The sequence below is a fragment of the Globicephala melas genome, chromosome 21, assembly GCF_963455315.2.
Source record: "Globicephala melas chromosome 21, mGloMel1.2, whole genome shotgun sequence".
Classification (NCBI taxonomy): domain Eukaryota; kingdom Metazoa; phylum Chordata; class Mammalia; order Artiodactyla; family Delphinidae; genus Globicephala; species Globicephala melas.
The window spans coordinates 18,263,393-18,279,096 of record NC_083334.1 but is presented as its reverse complement, the minus strand read 5'-3'; positions in this window follow the sequence as shown (position 1 = coordinate 18,279,096).

Below are 15,704 nucleotides of genomic sequence, written 5' to 3'. Positions count from 1 at the left end.
GTGATCTATGTGAAAAGAAGAGATACCCCTTATATCATCATTTCCTGTACCCCACAAGAAGGGGCTGCCTAAATCAGGATGTTTTTCCAAGTTGAGATTGATTGTTTCTGGAATGAGTTCAGAAAAATCAGAAGCCTCTCTTCCTGACTTCGTGTAGACTGCATGTGGATTGCAGCCCTAATACAAGCAAACTTCTTGGAATAGTTGGGGTACAGGATTTTTCAAGGACACTCTCTATGCAATAAACAGAGCATGTGATAGCATTGCAGACAACTTGATGGGAATCAGATGACCTGGCCCTCGGCCCCCTCTGCCAGTCACACAACCTCTCTAAATACCCATTTTGTCTCCTCTTTAAACTGACGAGGTTAGAAAGACATCTCTAAGGAACACCTTCTGCACTTCTAACAAGAGAGTCATCAAACAACCTCACTGTGTATAAGGGGAGCGACAGGAAAAGTGAAAGCAGGATGAGCAACAGTTTAGTAGAAGTAGAGCTGACTCTACTGTCACGAGCTCTGGAACCTGTGGTGAGTCATGTAAGTTCTCTGTGTCCTCTGTCGGCTTCTCTGTGAAATAAAGGAATAGACCTAGAACGGTGATTTCCAAACATTTTCAGCTATAGTATATGGAATAGCATACCCTTTTTTCCCACAGGAAAATCATATGTGGAAACCTAGTAGATAAACATAACAGGGAAAGTGCTTAGGAGGAAGATGGCTTGGGACGGACAGGGCTGGATGGGCATCCGTGCAGCCTTTGCCTTGCCCCCTCCTCAAATCCATGCATTTGTGTGGAAAAGCACAAGATTAGATACCCTTCATGAGAATGACACTGAGAGACACTTGCTACTTCATGGTTTTCTCCTCCAATCCCCCCCACCTCCCCAACACAAATACTGTAGCATCAAGATCTTTGAAACCAGATTACTTCCTGGTCTTTAACTAGTTACCTCTACACATAAGGGATGGAATTATCTATCTGTAGTAGCAAGCTCTGAGAGTAGCTAATGGCAGGAACTAAGGAGATTTGGAAATAACCAAACTTTATGTAACCTCAAGGAAGGAGGCTAATAATATTGGAGATCTGTAATGGTATGAATTGTGTCCTGTCTGAAGGAAAACTATTAAAACTCAATAAGATAAACCCAGTATGGTATTTCCCAGAAAACATTCTTCTGAGAGATGTTAGTAGCTGCATTTTAGGAAATAATATATGCCTCCTCTGTTAAAGAAATGTAGGATTAGATAAAATCATTGTCGTATTCTGTTTACATACACTTTAATATGCTAATATTCCAAATAAAATTTCAAGAGAGGTCCTATAGTAGAAAGCATTTTCAAACTTATTTTGGGAAATGCAAAGAGTTGAAGAAGGGGAGCTTCATTTCCATTAGATGAGGACAATGTTGGAATCATAGATCAGCTTCTTCAACACATCTAGTGGTTGATGGCTCTGTGAGAATTCTTTTAAGCTTGTATGAGTAAAATATGAATATGCAAATTTAGAATAACTCCCCTTCATACAATTTTGTAGTAAGTCTGGCCTAGTCCTGCCATGCAAAGTCCTTTCCTGATATCACAGATAACTGATTGTACAAGCTAACAGTCTGGTCATTTTTCCAAATGAATGAAAACTGCACTTGTGGACCATAAAATAAAATGAGATTTGTAGCTTAGCAAAAAAATTTATCCATAACACAGCTTATAATCAGATGGCAATTTGAACAGTGTAGCATCAACAATAATTTAAAATGGCTATATAGAAATTCAAAGTAATGTGGTTGGGGGTATAAAAAGAGTTTTGATGTATTCACTTGGAAGTTCATTCAATTTATAATTATCTTAGAGAGGACAGCTATAATATACCATCACCAAGCCGAGGGTAGCTTCCTTGAGCAACTTGAGAAAACTGAGTAATTAGTTCTTTTAACTTGCCTTCGACTGAAGTGTCCCAATACGTTCCTTCATTGTTTATTGCAATACAATGTTACTTGTATAGGATTTATGTGTCAGAGTGCTCATTTTGACAAACCTCAAATCCAATAAACTAGGGATATACTTCAGCAACCCATTCCATCTCAAGGGGGAACTCAACTCTCATAAGCAATCGGAGGGCATGTGTCGGCTTTCTTTGCACAGTTCCATACATATTTGTACTTTTACATACACAGTGCACTCCTTTCTTTTTTCTTTGCAGAAATGAGAGCATACCATGCATACTCTTATATAGCATTTCTTAAAAAAATCTTAAGTTTTAGATCTCTTCCCACATCTGAACTGATATATCTATAAAATGGTTCTTATGGCTGTGTTGTGTGATTCTTTAATAAATAATGCTAAAATGAGCTTCCTTTGTACATACTTTTTGTACACACATGAAAGAATTTTCTCAGATAACCTCTTTGAGTCAAAGTGTTGGTTCAAAAGTTATGCATAGCTTAGTTTTAACCATGGCAGTCTTTACTATGAATGGAGAAAACACCTTGAACAATGGAAATAAATACATCATCCATTGCTCTTCTTGGCCCTGAATTCACCTTCTTAGATATTCTTTACTTGGCCATAATCCTCTAATACCAGAGTTTAGTGCACATAGGAGAGTATGTCCTTCTTGGGCAATGAGACTCTTCAGTAGTCTACTTTCGGTAGTCTACTTTCAAATGGCGTAAGTCTGGGATCCAAAGAGTTATATTAAGTGTCAATTAGACATACTTTTCAGGCCAAGCTTTAGATTTCATCAGTAATAAAATTCTCCAGAAAATACAAAAGATTTTTGGAAAAAAGTGATTAAAGTGAGATCTGTGTGCTAGTAATCACATCAAAATCTTTTCTGGATATGGTACCTATTCCCGCTGCATTTATTTACTTTTATGCTTTACCCCCCCACACACACACACATACACACACACACACAGTGGTATATATCTTGAGGCTATCTGAAACACAAGTCTTCAGAGGAAATGAAACTGCAGTTTGCTTTCCAACCCTAAAAGGCTTGAATTTATGAACTATTTCCATGGCTCGCTTGTAGGGCATCCAATTTTTGCCTAAGCCCATGTTTATTTTTATAGTACCCTGCTATAATTCTCAAGGAACCACTGATACACATTGACATTCTGGCTCTACACAAATGCTTCCTCTAGAACAGCAAACTTAGTAGGCATATAGTCTGCTTCCCAAGTTATCAAAGGTGACAGTTTTAGAAAATATTCTCTCTGACACAAGAGAGGTATACAGCTATCCAACCTGCAGTATCTGTGTACTTGCTACAAGCTGCCTGACTGCTAAGACATTGCAGCATATTTTGAGTTATACAGCTCACTGGTTTTTATAACAATTTTTTACAGTAGTTAAAACAGAGTAAACTTCTATAATAATCTACACATTGATTCAAGTTGGAATAACAAGAAGTGGATTTACAATCTCATGTGAAATAAGTAATAAAAGACAAAATATATGAAACATTGGCACAGAAAACATTGGCCATTGGGCAACAAACAAACAAACAAAGAAAAGAAAAACCCCACAGGGATTCATGGTGGACAAAAATCAAATGAGGAGACACCTATGAATGCCAGTCTTACTTGCTGGAGAAAGTGTACATATTGTAGCACTGGGAGGAGTAGCGCCAGGAATCCGGAGAAGTCAAGCCTCTGTTGTTCCCAGGATGGAATATTGGAGAGGAGAGAGGTACACAGTAAGACAACCCCTGAGATGTGCACAGTCCCTCTCAAATATTCAACTGAGTCCTGATGGATCAATACATACATGAGGAAGCTATTTGAGGCTGGGGGGAAAACTACCCAAAAGAATACAGGGAACGGAACAGTGCTTATAGATCACAGTGGGTTAGGGATAACACCCATTCCCAAGGCAGAGTGGAAAACTTTATAACTCAGGGGTCATCAGTACCAACCCTGTAATAGTGTTTAATACTAAAACCAGCTTATTAAGAAAGATCTTGCCTCAACAGGGGGTAAAATCTAGCCCTAGAATAAATACTGTTCTGGTACAAGCTAACCAAGCTTAAAAGTAGGACTTGAAGGAATCAAACTGAATTCAAGTAACCCAACTGCATCCCACAGCAAAGTTCCAAAATATTTTTAGGCAAGCAAAAATATCCAGCACCATCTGGTATCTAATAAAAAAAATTATCAGGTATGAAGAGAAGCAGAAAAATATAACCCATAACGAGGAGAAAAATAATTAGAAACTGACTCAGAAATGACACATGATAGAATTAATAGTTAATAACATCAAAACAGTTATCATTTGTGCAACCTATCAGTTCAAGAAGGTAGATGAAACATTAAGCATCTTATGTCATATGCAGACGTGAAAGATAAAAATAGCCAAATATAATTCTAGAGGTGAAAACTACAATGCATGGGATTCTTTAAAAAGACACTGGATGTGTTTAATAACAGAGTGGACAGTGCAAAAGAAAAGATTAGTGAATTGAAATATTATCCAGAAGGAAACAGTGGGGAAAGTATCAAAACAAACAAACAGATTATAAAAACAGACCATTATGAGCTGCGAACAATTTAAAGTGGTTAATTATATGTGCAATTGGAATCCCCAAAGGAGAGAAAAGATGGAGGAATGGAAAAAATATTTGAAGAATGATGGCTAAAATTTTCCAAATTTACTGAAAAGTATAAATCCACAGTTCCAAGAGGTTCAATGAATCCAAACAAAAGAAACATGAAGGAAACTATACTAAAGCACAGCATAATCAAATGCTTAAAGTGAGCGGTAAAGAGAAAATCTTAGAAGCAATGCGAAAAAACAAATGTCAAGTTTTATACAGGGGAAAAAGGTGTAAATGTGTTTGCCATTTCTCTTCAGAAACAATGAATGCTAGAAGACAATGGAACAATATCTTTAGAGGACAGTGCTGAAAAATAAAAACTGTCAATCTAGAATTTTTTTATCTTGCAAAAAAAATCTTTCAAAAGGACAATGAAGGATTTCCCTGGTGGCTCAGTGGTTAAGAGTCTGCCTGACAATGCAGGGGACACAGGTTCAATCCCTGGTCTGGGAAGATCCCACATGTCACAGAGCAACCAAGCCCGTGCACAACAACTACTGAGCCTGAGCTCTAGAGCCCTCATGCCACAACTGCTGAGCCCACGTGCAGCAACTACTGAAGTCCGTGCACCTAGAGCCTGTGCTCCGCAACAAGAGAGGCCACCACAATGAGTCAGAAGCCCGCACACTGCAACAAAGAGTAGCCCCTGCTCACTGCAACTAGAGAAAGCCACGTGCAGCAACGAAGACCCAACGCAGCCAAAATTAAATAAATAAATAAATGTATTAAAAAAATAAAAAAGAGAGAGTCTGGGATCTGTAACACACAGGTCTTCAAACAAAAAAAAAAGGACAATGAAATAAAGACATTTCAGACACAAATTAGGTATGCATAAATTCTACTTTTATGAGATAATGTCCAAGAGTTTAACAGAAATACTCTTTTAAAAACTTACTATTATTAGGCTTTTCAATTTTTAGCATTTTAGTAGGTCTAATTATGATCTCGATATACATTTAACTCTGTACAAACATATTTTTGTTTGTTTATTGACTGTAGGTATTTACTCACCTATTGCCTACTCAAATTGTTTTACATTTTTTATTGGTTTGTTTGACTTTTTGCTTAATGATTTATATTTTATAAAACTAGCTTTTTTCCCCCTGTTATATAAGTGGCTATTATTATCTCTCCATTTGATGATGTCTATTGAGTAACAATAGCTTTTGATTTTAAGGGAGAAAAATTTGCTGATATCTTCTTTTATGGTATGTTGGAGTATCACCTATAAAATAATTTTCTACCTCAAGAGGATAAAAATATCCTCTATCATTTCTTTCTAAACATTTTAAAGTACAGACATCCCTTGATTTGCATGGTTCTGATACAGAATATTTCAGTTACCATGGTTCAATTAAGTAATACTGGTCCCCCAACAGCACGGTTCAAATATTAGTTACCATGGTGTATTAACCATGAATAAATGCATAAAGTACAAATTTCATTGTGGTTCTACAGTCCACAAATTGCTACATAAATAAGAGATGGCTACCATGGTCAGTGACAAATCATGTCACTTTTTTTCAGAGCCTGTTGATTATTGGTCACTCTGTGTCTCTTATTCAGTTCAGGCATAGACATCAAAGCATGCAGGTGTCCTGCACTGTCTCCCAGTGATAAACCCACATGGCATTTAAAAAGAATGGATAATCAAAAGAGGAAATTGACCAAAAATGATGAGGATGCAACAAAGGAAAGAAAAGTGCTGACAACAGAAGTGAAATTCAAACTGAACAGAAATGGAGTTATAGATGATATAGTTGACATGGGAATGCTGATGCGCTGCCATTCGAGAGACTAGATAATGCAGCCAGGGGAACTTAGTGACACTGAACTTATCAACATAAATGAGGAATGTGATAGGGATGACAAAGATAATGTCCCAGAGGAAATGACACTAACAAAAGACTCACATCAAAGGACCCCTTGGAGATATTGTACAACCTTCAAAGCATGAAGGATAAATTGTTGGAAGCTCAACCAAACACTTGGCCAAGTCACAGGAGAAATGCATGCTCCATATCATTGGATATGTTCCGTGAGAAGAAGGCAAACATTGTTCAAGCCACTATTGATATTTTTTTTTACAAAGTAACAAAATACTGTTATTCTCAATGTTTGTAATATTTTCCATTAACATTGTACTAAATAAATTCTAGTTTTATTGTTTTTCTTTCTCTATACATTTATAAGGAACAGTAAAAGAGTTTTAATGTTTTGGAAAAAAACTTAAATTCATGGAACAAACTTTTTTTTATTGATTATGAAGATCATTTTGCATATCTTCAGCTTGCTTGTAAGTGAGCCTTCTCATACACTATCCCTGCCCACTACCATAATATTTTAATTAAAATATGTATACTAAATACTGATATTTCAAAGGGAAAGTCCCTCTATTTTATCATGTTTCAGGAGCATCTTGGCTTCTCTTGCCCTTGATCTGTCTTAAAAATTTAATAATAGGCTAGTAAATTCTTTCAGATTTACACTATATAGAGTGAGGCTATACTATAACATCTATACACATTTAAAATCTTATTTTCCAGGTGAATTAAAACTTTTGTCATAATATAGTAACCTCTTTATACACACAATAATTTTTTTCCTTAAGTCTGTTTTGTCTGATATTAAATTACCTTCCCCAGGTTCCTTTAGGTTGGTATTTTCCTGGTATGTCTTTTTCTATTTTAAATTTTTCACATATTTACGCTTTAAACATGTCTTTAAAACACATGTAACCAATTTCGTTTTACGTTTTTTTTTACTCCAATGTGATAGTCTCTATTTTGTTAACTACCAAGTTTAAACAATTCACATTTATGTAACTATTGATACATTTGGACTTCCTTTACTATCTTACTTTTAGTATTTCCTCTGGCTTGCATTTTCTATACTTGTTTTACTTCCTTTGTTCCTTTTCCTGGATCAATTTAGGCTTTTTTCCCTTATTTTATTTTTTGTACTGGTTTGGAAGTTGAAAACTTTATATCTGTTCTTTAATCACTTCCCTTGAAATATTACCATGCATATTTAACCAATTTTACCATGAGTATCTTGCCAAACCTTACTTTAACCCTAATTATATCTTTTTGATACACAAGCAAATTTACCCAACATATTTTATTTCTGTAAGTTTTTCTGTGGAGAGATATATATATATATATATATGTGTGTGTGTGTGTGAAACATATATATATGTATATATATGAAACATAGAATATACTGCTTTAACCATTTTTAAGTGTACATTCATACTACTGCACAACCATCACCACCATCCATCCACAGAACTCTTTTCTTCTTCCCAAACTGAAACTCTGTATCCCTTAGACAGTTACTCCCTATTCCTCTCTCCCAGCAGCACTTGAAAACTGTCATTCTACCTACTTTCTGTCTCTGATTTGATTACTTTAGGCCTCATGTAAGTGGAATTACCCAGTATTTGTCCTCTTGTGATTAGCTTATATTGCTTAGCATAATGTCTACAAGGTTCATCCCTGCTTTAAAATGTCACAATTTCCAACCTTTTTAATGTTGACTAATATTCCATTGTATGTTTATACCATATTTTGTTGATCCATTCACCTGTGGATGGATACTTGGGTTGCCTCTATATTTTGGTTTTGTGAATAATGCTACTATGAACACTGGTGTACAAGCATCTGTTCAAGTCTCTGCTTTTCAATACTTTTGGACATATACCCAGAATTGGAATTTCTGGACCATACAGAACTTCTATTTTTAACTTTATGAGGAACAACTGTTCCTCAGTACATAACTGTTCCTCATTACATAAACTGTACTGTTTCCATATTGGCTATACCATTTTACATTCCCACCAGCAATTTTCTAGAAAAAATATGTGTATGAATGAGCAGCAGAGTAGAATATGATACATATTTCAAAAGAAGTACAAACAAAATATAGGGAATATACAACAAAGTTTTCCAAGTGTGGATATTCTGTCATCTGGAGTCCTTGTTTAAATGCATTTTGCTTCCATACTTCAGAGAGAAAATTAATTTCTGAGATAGGATCTGGTAAAGGGTATTTTATGTTTGCCTACATTTGAGAACCACTTGTTAAAGGAAGGAGATGTTATTTTCAATCTTGTATTTAAAAGCAGGTTTTACAGAATTCAGCTTGTTCACAGACTGAGTAGCCAGTGGAGAGAGAGCAACTGAATATTTGAGAGAAAGAGTTTCTCAGACAGGAAGAAATGGAAGTTGTCTTAAGTACAGGTTCAGAGTTATTCTTAAGGTGCAAGATGCCTACTTAGGTTGTCTTTCCTTTAACTCAGTGTAATAAAATTCTTAGGGAAAAGATATGATTGCAATGGGTTATTAAAAGAAGCAAGAGTAGTTTGTTGAATGGTTAGCTGCTTAAAGTAAATCTGGAATGATGGTGGGAAGAATGCTGTACATACTGGTTACTGACAACAACAACAAGTTTTCTTGACTGTAACAAAAAAAAATATCTGAAGTAAATGGCACAGTGGTAACTCATTTGAATTAATGAATTAATTAATCATAAGATTGCTTTAAGAAAAAGGAAGTTGTATTAAACATGGTGAACACATTCTGTATTTGTCACCATCATTTAACGCCATTTCCAAATAAAGAATGTGAACCCTAGTATTGTGTTTTTATTATATTTATTACCTTCTCAAAACAGGCCTTAGATACATATTTATATTTTCCACATGCCATGAACTTTATAAGTTGTTCTACATTATTTTACAAACCTCTAAAGAGTGAACCTAAGTCCTATTCAAAATACATCTACATCAGTTCAAGATGGTGGAGTAGAAGGACGTGTGCTCACTCCCTCTTGCAAGAGCACCGGAATCACAACTAACTGCTGAACAATCATCAACAGGAAGACGCTGGAACTCACCAAAAAAGACACCCCACATCCAAAGACAAAAGGGAAGCCACAATGAGATGGTAGGAGGGGTGCAATCACAATAAACTCAAATCCCATAACTGCTGGGTGGGTGACTCACAAACTGGTGAACAATTATACCACAGAAGTCCACCCACTGGAGTGAAGGTTCTGAGTCCCATGTTAGTTTTCCTAACCTGGGGGTCTGGCAATGGGAGGAGGAATTCTCAGATAATCAGACTTTGAAGCCTAGCAGGATTTGAGTACAAGACTTTGACAGGACTGGGGGAAACAGAGACTCCATGCTTGGAGGGCACACACAAAGTAGTGGGTGCATCAGGACCCAGGGGGAAGGAGCAGTGACCCCATAGAAGACTGAACCAGACCTACCTGCTACTGTTACAGGGTCTCCTGCAGAGGCGGGGGGTGGCTGTGGCTCACCGCAGGGACAAGGACACTGGCAACAGAAGCTCTGGGAAGCACTCCTTGGCATGAGCCCTCCCAGAGTCCACCATTAGCCCCACCAAAGACCCTGTAGCTTCCAGTTAGAATGGACATCATCAGAAAATCTACAAACAACAAATGCTGGAGAGGGTGTGGAGAAAAAGGAACCCTCTTGCACTGTTGGTGGGAATATAAATTGATATAGCCACTATCGTGAACAGTATGGAGGTTCCCTAACAAACTAAAAATAGAATTACCATATGACCCAGCAATCCCACTACTGGGCATATACCCTGAGAAGATCATAATTCAAAAAGACACATGCACCCCAATATTCATTGCAGCACTATTTACAAGTGCCAGGTCATGGAAGCAACCTAAATGCCCACTGACAGACGAATGGATAAAGAAGATATGGTACATATATACAATGGAATATTAGCCATAAAAAGGAACAAAACTGGGTCATTTGTAGAGATGTGGATGGACATAGAGACTGTCATACAGAGTGAACTAAGTCAGAAAGAGAAAAACGAATACCGTATATTAATGCATATATGTGGAATCTAGAAAAATCGTACAGATGAACCGATTTGCAAGGCAGAAATAGAGACACAGAAGTAGAGAACAAATGTATGGACACCAAGGGGGGAAAGTGGCAGATGGTGGGGGTGGTGGTGGGATGAATTGGGAGATTGGGATTGATATATATATACTAATATGTATAAAATGGATGACTAATAAGAACCTGCTGTATAAAAATGAAATAGAATAAAATTCCAAAAAAAAAAAAAAAAGGTTCCATCCTTTCCTTAGGGTAAAGTCTGAGAAGTAGAACTCCTGGATCTCAGTGCATAACCATTTACCTGGGTAAAAAAAAAAAAAAATCTGCCTCACTAAAGAGCATGTATTACCTGGAAGCAAAAGAAAAACACCCGCCATCTTGGTAAAAGCATGCCAATTAATTCTGCAACCATTTAAATAACACAGACGTGAATCTAGTTTACTTAGGTTTAGGAATATACAGCATATGCTGATTTTGAAATCTAAACAGCTGCAAAGTGATGAAAGTGATCACATCATGTTAGGCTTAATCAGAATAGCTCTTGAGACAGTAACGGAGTTGATATGCTAAAAGAAACAGCTGGCTTTGTTTTGTGTTATAATTCCCAGCAATATGGATGAAAGTCAGTCACTGATAATTCTGATTAATTATGTACCAAACTACAGTTTTATTTTTTCTGTAATAGTTGAACATAAAGTTTCCAAGGTTTTTGTTTTATTTTTTAATATATTAAGGGCAGATACTTTCCACAGAATTTGATTTTATATGTGGAATTATACAGAAACTGATTTAGCATGTGATGAAACTGCTCCAGCTACAGCATTTGTGTTGCGTAGTGGTTAATTTTGAACTTGTCAAAATTCAGGGAGAGACAGCTAAATTATGATTCTGCTCCTGTGAAAATGATACGTCTCTAATATTAGATTAATTTCCTGTAAACTTTACTATTTGGTAGTACCAAACCTTGTAAATGTCATCTTTATCCATCATCTTGAGGCATTTTGATGTTGCTTGTATAGCAATTTTGATTTTATTTTCGGTTTTTATAAAGAGACAGTTATTTCCCTATTATATCACACTCTACATTTTTATTACAAATTCATCAAAAGATCTATCATATCTCTTTGAAAATTAACAATGCTTGTTTAGTCTCTGTGTAAATTAGGTGACAGAGGGATGGGTAAAATGGAGAGAATAAATATTATACTTAATATGTTTTTACATAAGATAGGGAAAAAAACTATTACTAACGTATGGCTAAGTCATTCCATTAATGTGTTGTTTTACAGAATGTGAAGTTGCTAAACATCCAAGTTCATAATGACCTCATTAGAGTGTGAAGAACACCACACAAGAATCAAGAGACCTCATGTTCTAGTCCTGGGTCATCTAAAAGTCACTGAATAAGAGACTCCGTTTCAACAGACCTCTATTGGTTTATCAAAAAAATGTACTTAAAGTATCCATTTCAAAAGTCAGTTCTAATTCAAGGTTCCATGATACTACAAGTTCATTACATTTAGTGGACAAAACTAGCTTCTTTCATATCTAAACTTTATGCATAAGCATATGTAAATTCAGAATATATGTACCAATGTTCATATACTGAGTACCTGTTAAATGAAAAGAACTGTGTCCATGACACAGAAATAATAATCCTAGATGTGAAAAAGTTGCAAAAATGGCCACAAGACTTGGAAAGTCTACATCAGTTGATAGAGTCACTTTCTCCACTGCTTGAATCTGGGCTGGATTTATGACATGCTTTGACCTATTATTGCACCGGTGACAACGTGCCAGTCCTCAGACTAGGCCTCCAGTTGCCTTACAGCTTTTACTCCTGTTCTCTTGGAATCCTGAACTGCCAAGCCAAAGTTAATAAGCCAAGTCAGCTGTCAACAGACCAAAGTTAGTTTCATCGATTTTAAGAGACCACCAGCCAAGCTTCAAAGTAACCTGTAGCCACATTCATGAGCCCAGCTGAAAAGCAGACAAACCATCCATGTGACCCAGCCCCAAATGTCAACTCATGGAGTTCAGAGCTAAATAAATGTTGATTGTTTTAAGCCAAAAGTTCTAGAGCAGTTCACTGGGCAGCAGTAAATAACCAATATAGTAGTTAATATTCATTGAGCTTCTACCATGTGTCAGGCATTAGATCAGGCATATAACCTATATTCTCTCATTAGTATCCTTACTCCAATCTCTGAAATGGTAATTGTTTCCCCCCAGTTTACAGATGAGGACCATGAAGCATAAAGTTAACTTGACCGAGTTTACAAAGCTAGTAAGCTTTTTGACTTTATTAGGCATTTTACCTCATTTGATCCTCACAGCTAAGTTATGGAATAGATGTCATTGTATAGATACTTACATGTTAAAATGTTTGAATATAAAATGGAGCTGTTTTTGTATCCGTACCCTAGCTGGGTTGGCAAATCCATGTTGTAATCCATGCAACATTACTCAGGATAACCTCTTATCGCTATGTACAAAAGCTCAGGGCCAACGTGGTGAGATACACGAGGTGACATTGGCAATCAGGGTCCTCTTTACAGGATTTCATGAACAAAAATCTTTCATATAATTCTGGAATGGGAGGAGTAGTATCTTTTGTTCATCTAAACTAAGAAATATTTAAAACAATGTGGGTAAAAGGATTTTACCTTTATTGAAAAAAAATCTTATACTTGGAGTAACCTAAATCTTCTAAATTTGCCTGGTTTTACTGTTTGTTTTCTATTTGTTTGTTTTTTATTTGTTGTTGTTTTTTTTTGTTTGTTTGTTTCTGAAAGTCTTATGTCCTAGGAAACGGTTCCATCTCAGGCAAACAAGGACCACTGTACACCCCATGTGTGCTGGTCACTATGCTAGGCCCATACATAGTTATCTCAGAGTGGTATCTGTTAATAAAATATGAACAAAGACCCAGAGGCAAATTTGCTTCATGGGGAATGCAAATCAATTTGTAGCAGAGGAAATGAATTGGAAAGTGGTGAATATGTAGGAATGGTAGGTCAGGGAATACTAATAAAAGCAGACCCCAGAAATCCTGATGAAGAGTGAAATTTAGGAGTAAATGAAGCTATAAATTAGCTGTTCACTGTATGATGAAATATTGAGGGACAGCAGTATTCTACAAAATTCCACTGAAGCACATCAACAAGTTCTGAATAACTGGTGAATTTAAGAACATCACAACCAAACTCTTACGGAACATTTGAGATGATGTGATTCTTGTACAAAACAAAAGGGCAGTAGCAAACAGGTTTAGTTTTTTTAAATTGCTATTTTTAGTTCACATGATTTAGGAAGAAACGTCAGTTTTACATTCATCCCTTTAGTTATAGCTGCAGGTACAGATAATAAGATTTTTAGCAGGAGCATCTTTGAATAAAACAATGAATAATATGTCTTATGGTTCATTAACCATGCTAATACATACATACTTTGCCAGTCAAATTTGAATAACAGATTAAAGCTCACTGTGCATTTTCAGCAGGGTTTATGACTTAAGTTATTTTTAAATAATCTGATAAGGAAACACAAACAAGTTTTGGTTACAGTATCCAACTCTGCTACAAATATAAACCTTTGGTCTCTGCAACTTCATACACCAGATTTTGCTTAGAATTTTTCTCAGGTAGTTTTCTGATCATGGTGGTTTTGTTTGTTGTTGTGGTTCTGTCTTTTGTCTTTTTAAAAAATTTCTAAAGTTCCATATTTATCAAGATGATTTACGTCAATATTATGACAATTACTTACCAATAAAATATGTTGCAAATCTACAAAATGATTTCTCCTTATTATCCTAATTATTACTTCAGACACTTTCTAAGTGTCTTCAAATATCACTGATTGTATATATTATTTTTGTTTTAATTTGCTCTTTTTTCATTTAGTCCTAGTTACTAAAAAAAGATAAATAGATAGATAAAGCAATCAAAATTCAGGAAGCTAAATAAACCAAAGTATAAACCAAAGGAAAACCTCTTCCAAGCATCACTTAAAGTAACTTTTAGGGACTTCTCTGGTGGTCCAATGGTAAAGAATCCACATTCCAATGCAGGGGACGTGGGTTCAATCCCTGGCTGGGGAACTAAGATCCCACATGCCACAGGGCAACTAAGCCCGTGTGCCACAACTACTGAGCTGGCGCACCTCAACTAGAGAGCCCACATGCTGCAACTACAGAGCCCACGCGCCCTGGAGCCCCCGCGCCACGGAGCCCTTGTGCCACAACTAGAGAGAGAAAACCCGCACATCACAACTAGAGAGAACCCGGAGCGCCACAGCGAAAGATCCCACATGTCTCAACTAAGACGCAACGTAGCCAAAAAAATAAAGAAAATAAATAAATTAAATATTTAAAAAGTAACTTTAGAAAGGGGCTCACAAATAAATGTAAACACCTCCTTTACTTTTCACCCATCTACATTCATCTACAGGCAGTTTTTGAAACTCTACTGTGGTCTAGCAAGAGGCAGGAAGTGGAAAACAACCATACTGGAGGAAGAAAGCTATTTATCCCACGGAATGTAGATCTATAGCAGAATTACTTTGATAGAAGGAAACACAAAATGCAACTTTCTCCTATCCACTTGCGCCGAAGGCTCGCATCGTTATTTCTTTGCACTTCCCTAGCAATTTCCAAGTCCCCCACAGCTGTCATTGAACTTCACGCGGTTTGGCAGCAATGGCAGTGAGGGCACGGAGACAACAGTAACTGCAGGGTCGCACTGGCCCTGCTTCCCCTCCTCCACTTCTCAAGGGTGTGTCTCTATGGATAACTAAAGTTAGAGTTGAATAAACAACATAGTGAGTGTTGTTTAGTAGGTGAGTTAAGAATAAAATGAACCAGAGAGCTAACCACATGACACCACCAACTCTGAAATGCACAAGCATATGAGCTGAACAAGATCATTCTCTTTACAGTTTTATCATTTTCATGTATAATAATTATTGAGCATAACTTAAACATGTCTCAGAAATATCTCAGTATAAACTTAAATATGTCTCAAATTAAAGCAATATCATCTATGTATTTCTGTATATTTAAAATATTTCTATATTTTGGGGATATATATTTCTATATATATTTTTATGTTTTGGGATTTGTTAGGAAACAAGACAATTATCTCCTCTTCCTAAATTTTGTACTAAATATTGCCCTCCCCACCTACTCTAATGAGCACTGAACGGCTTCCATTAATGT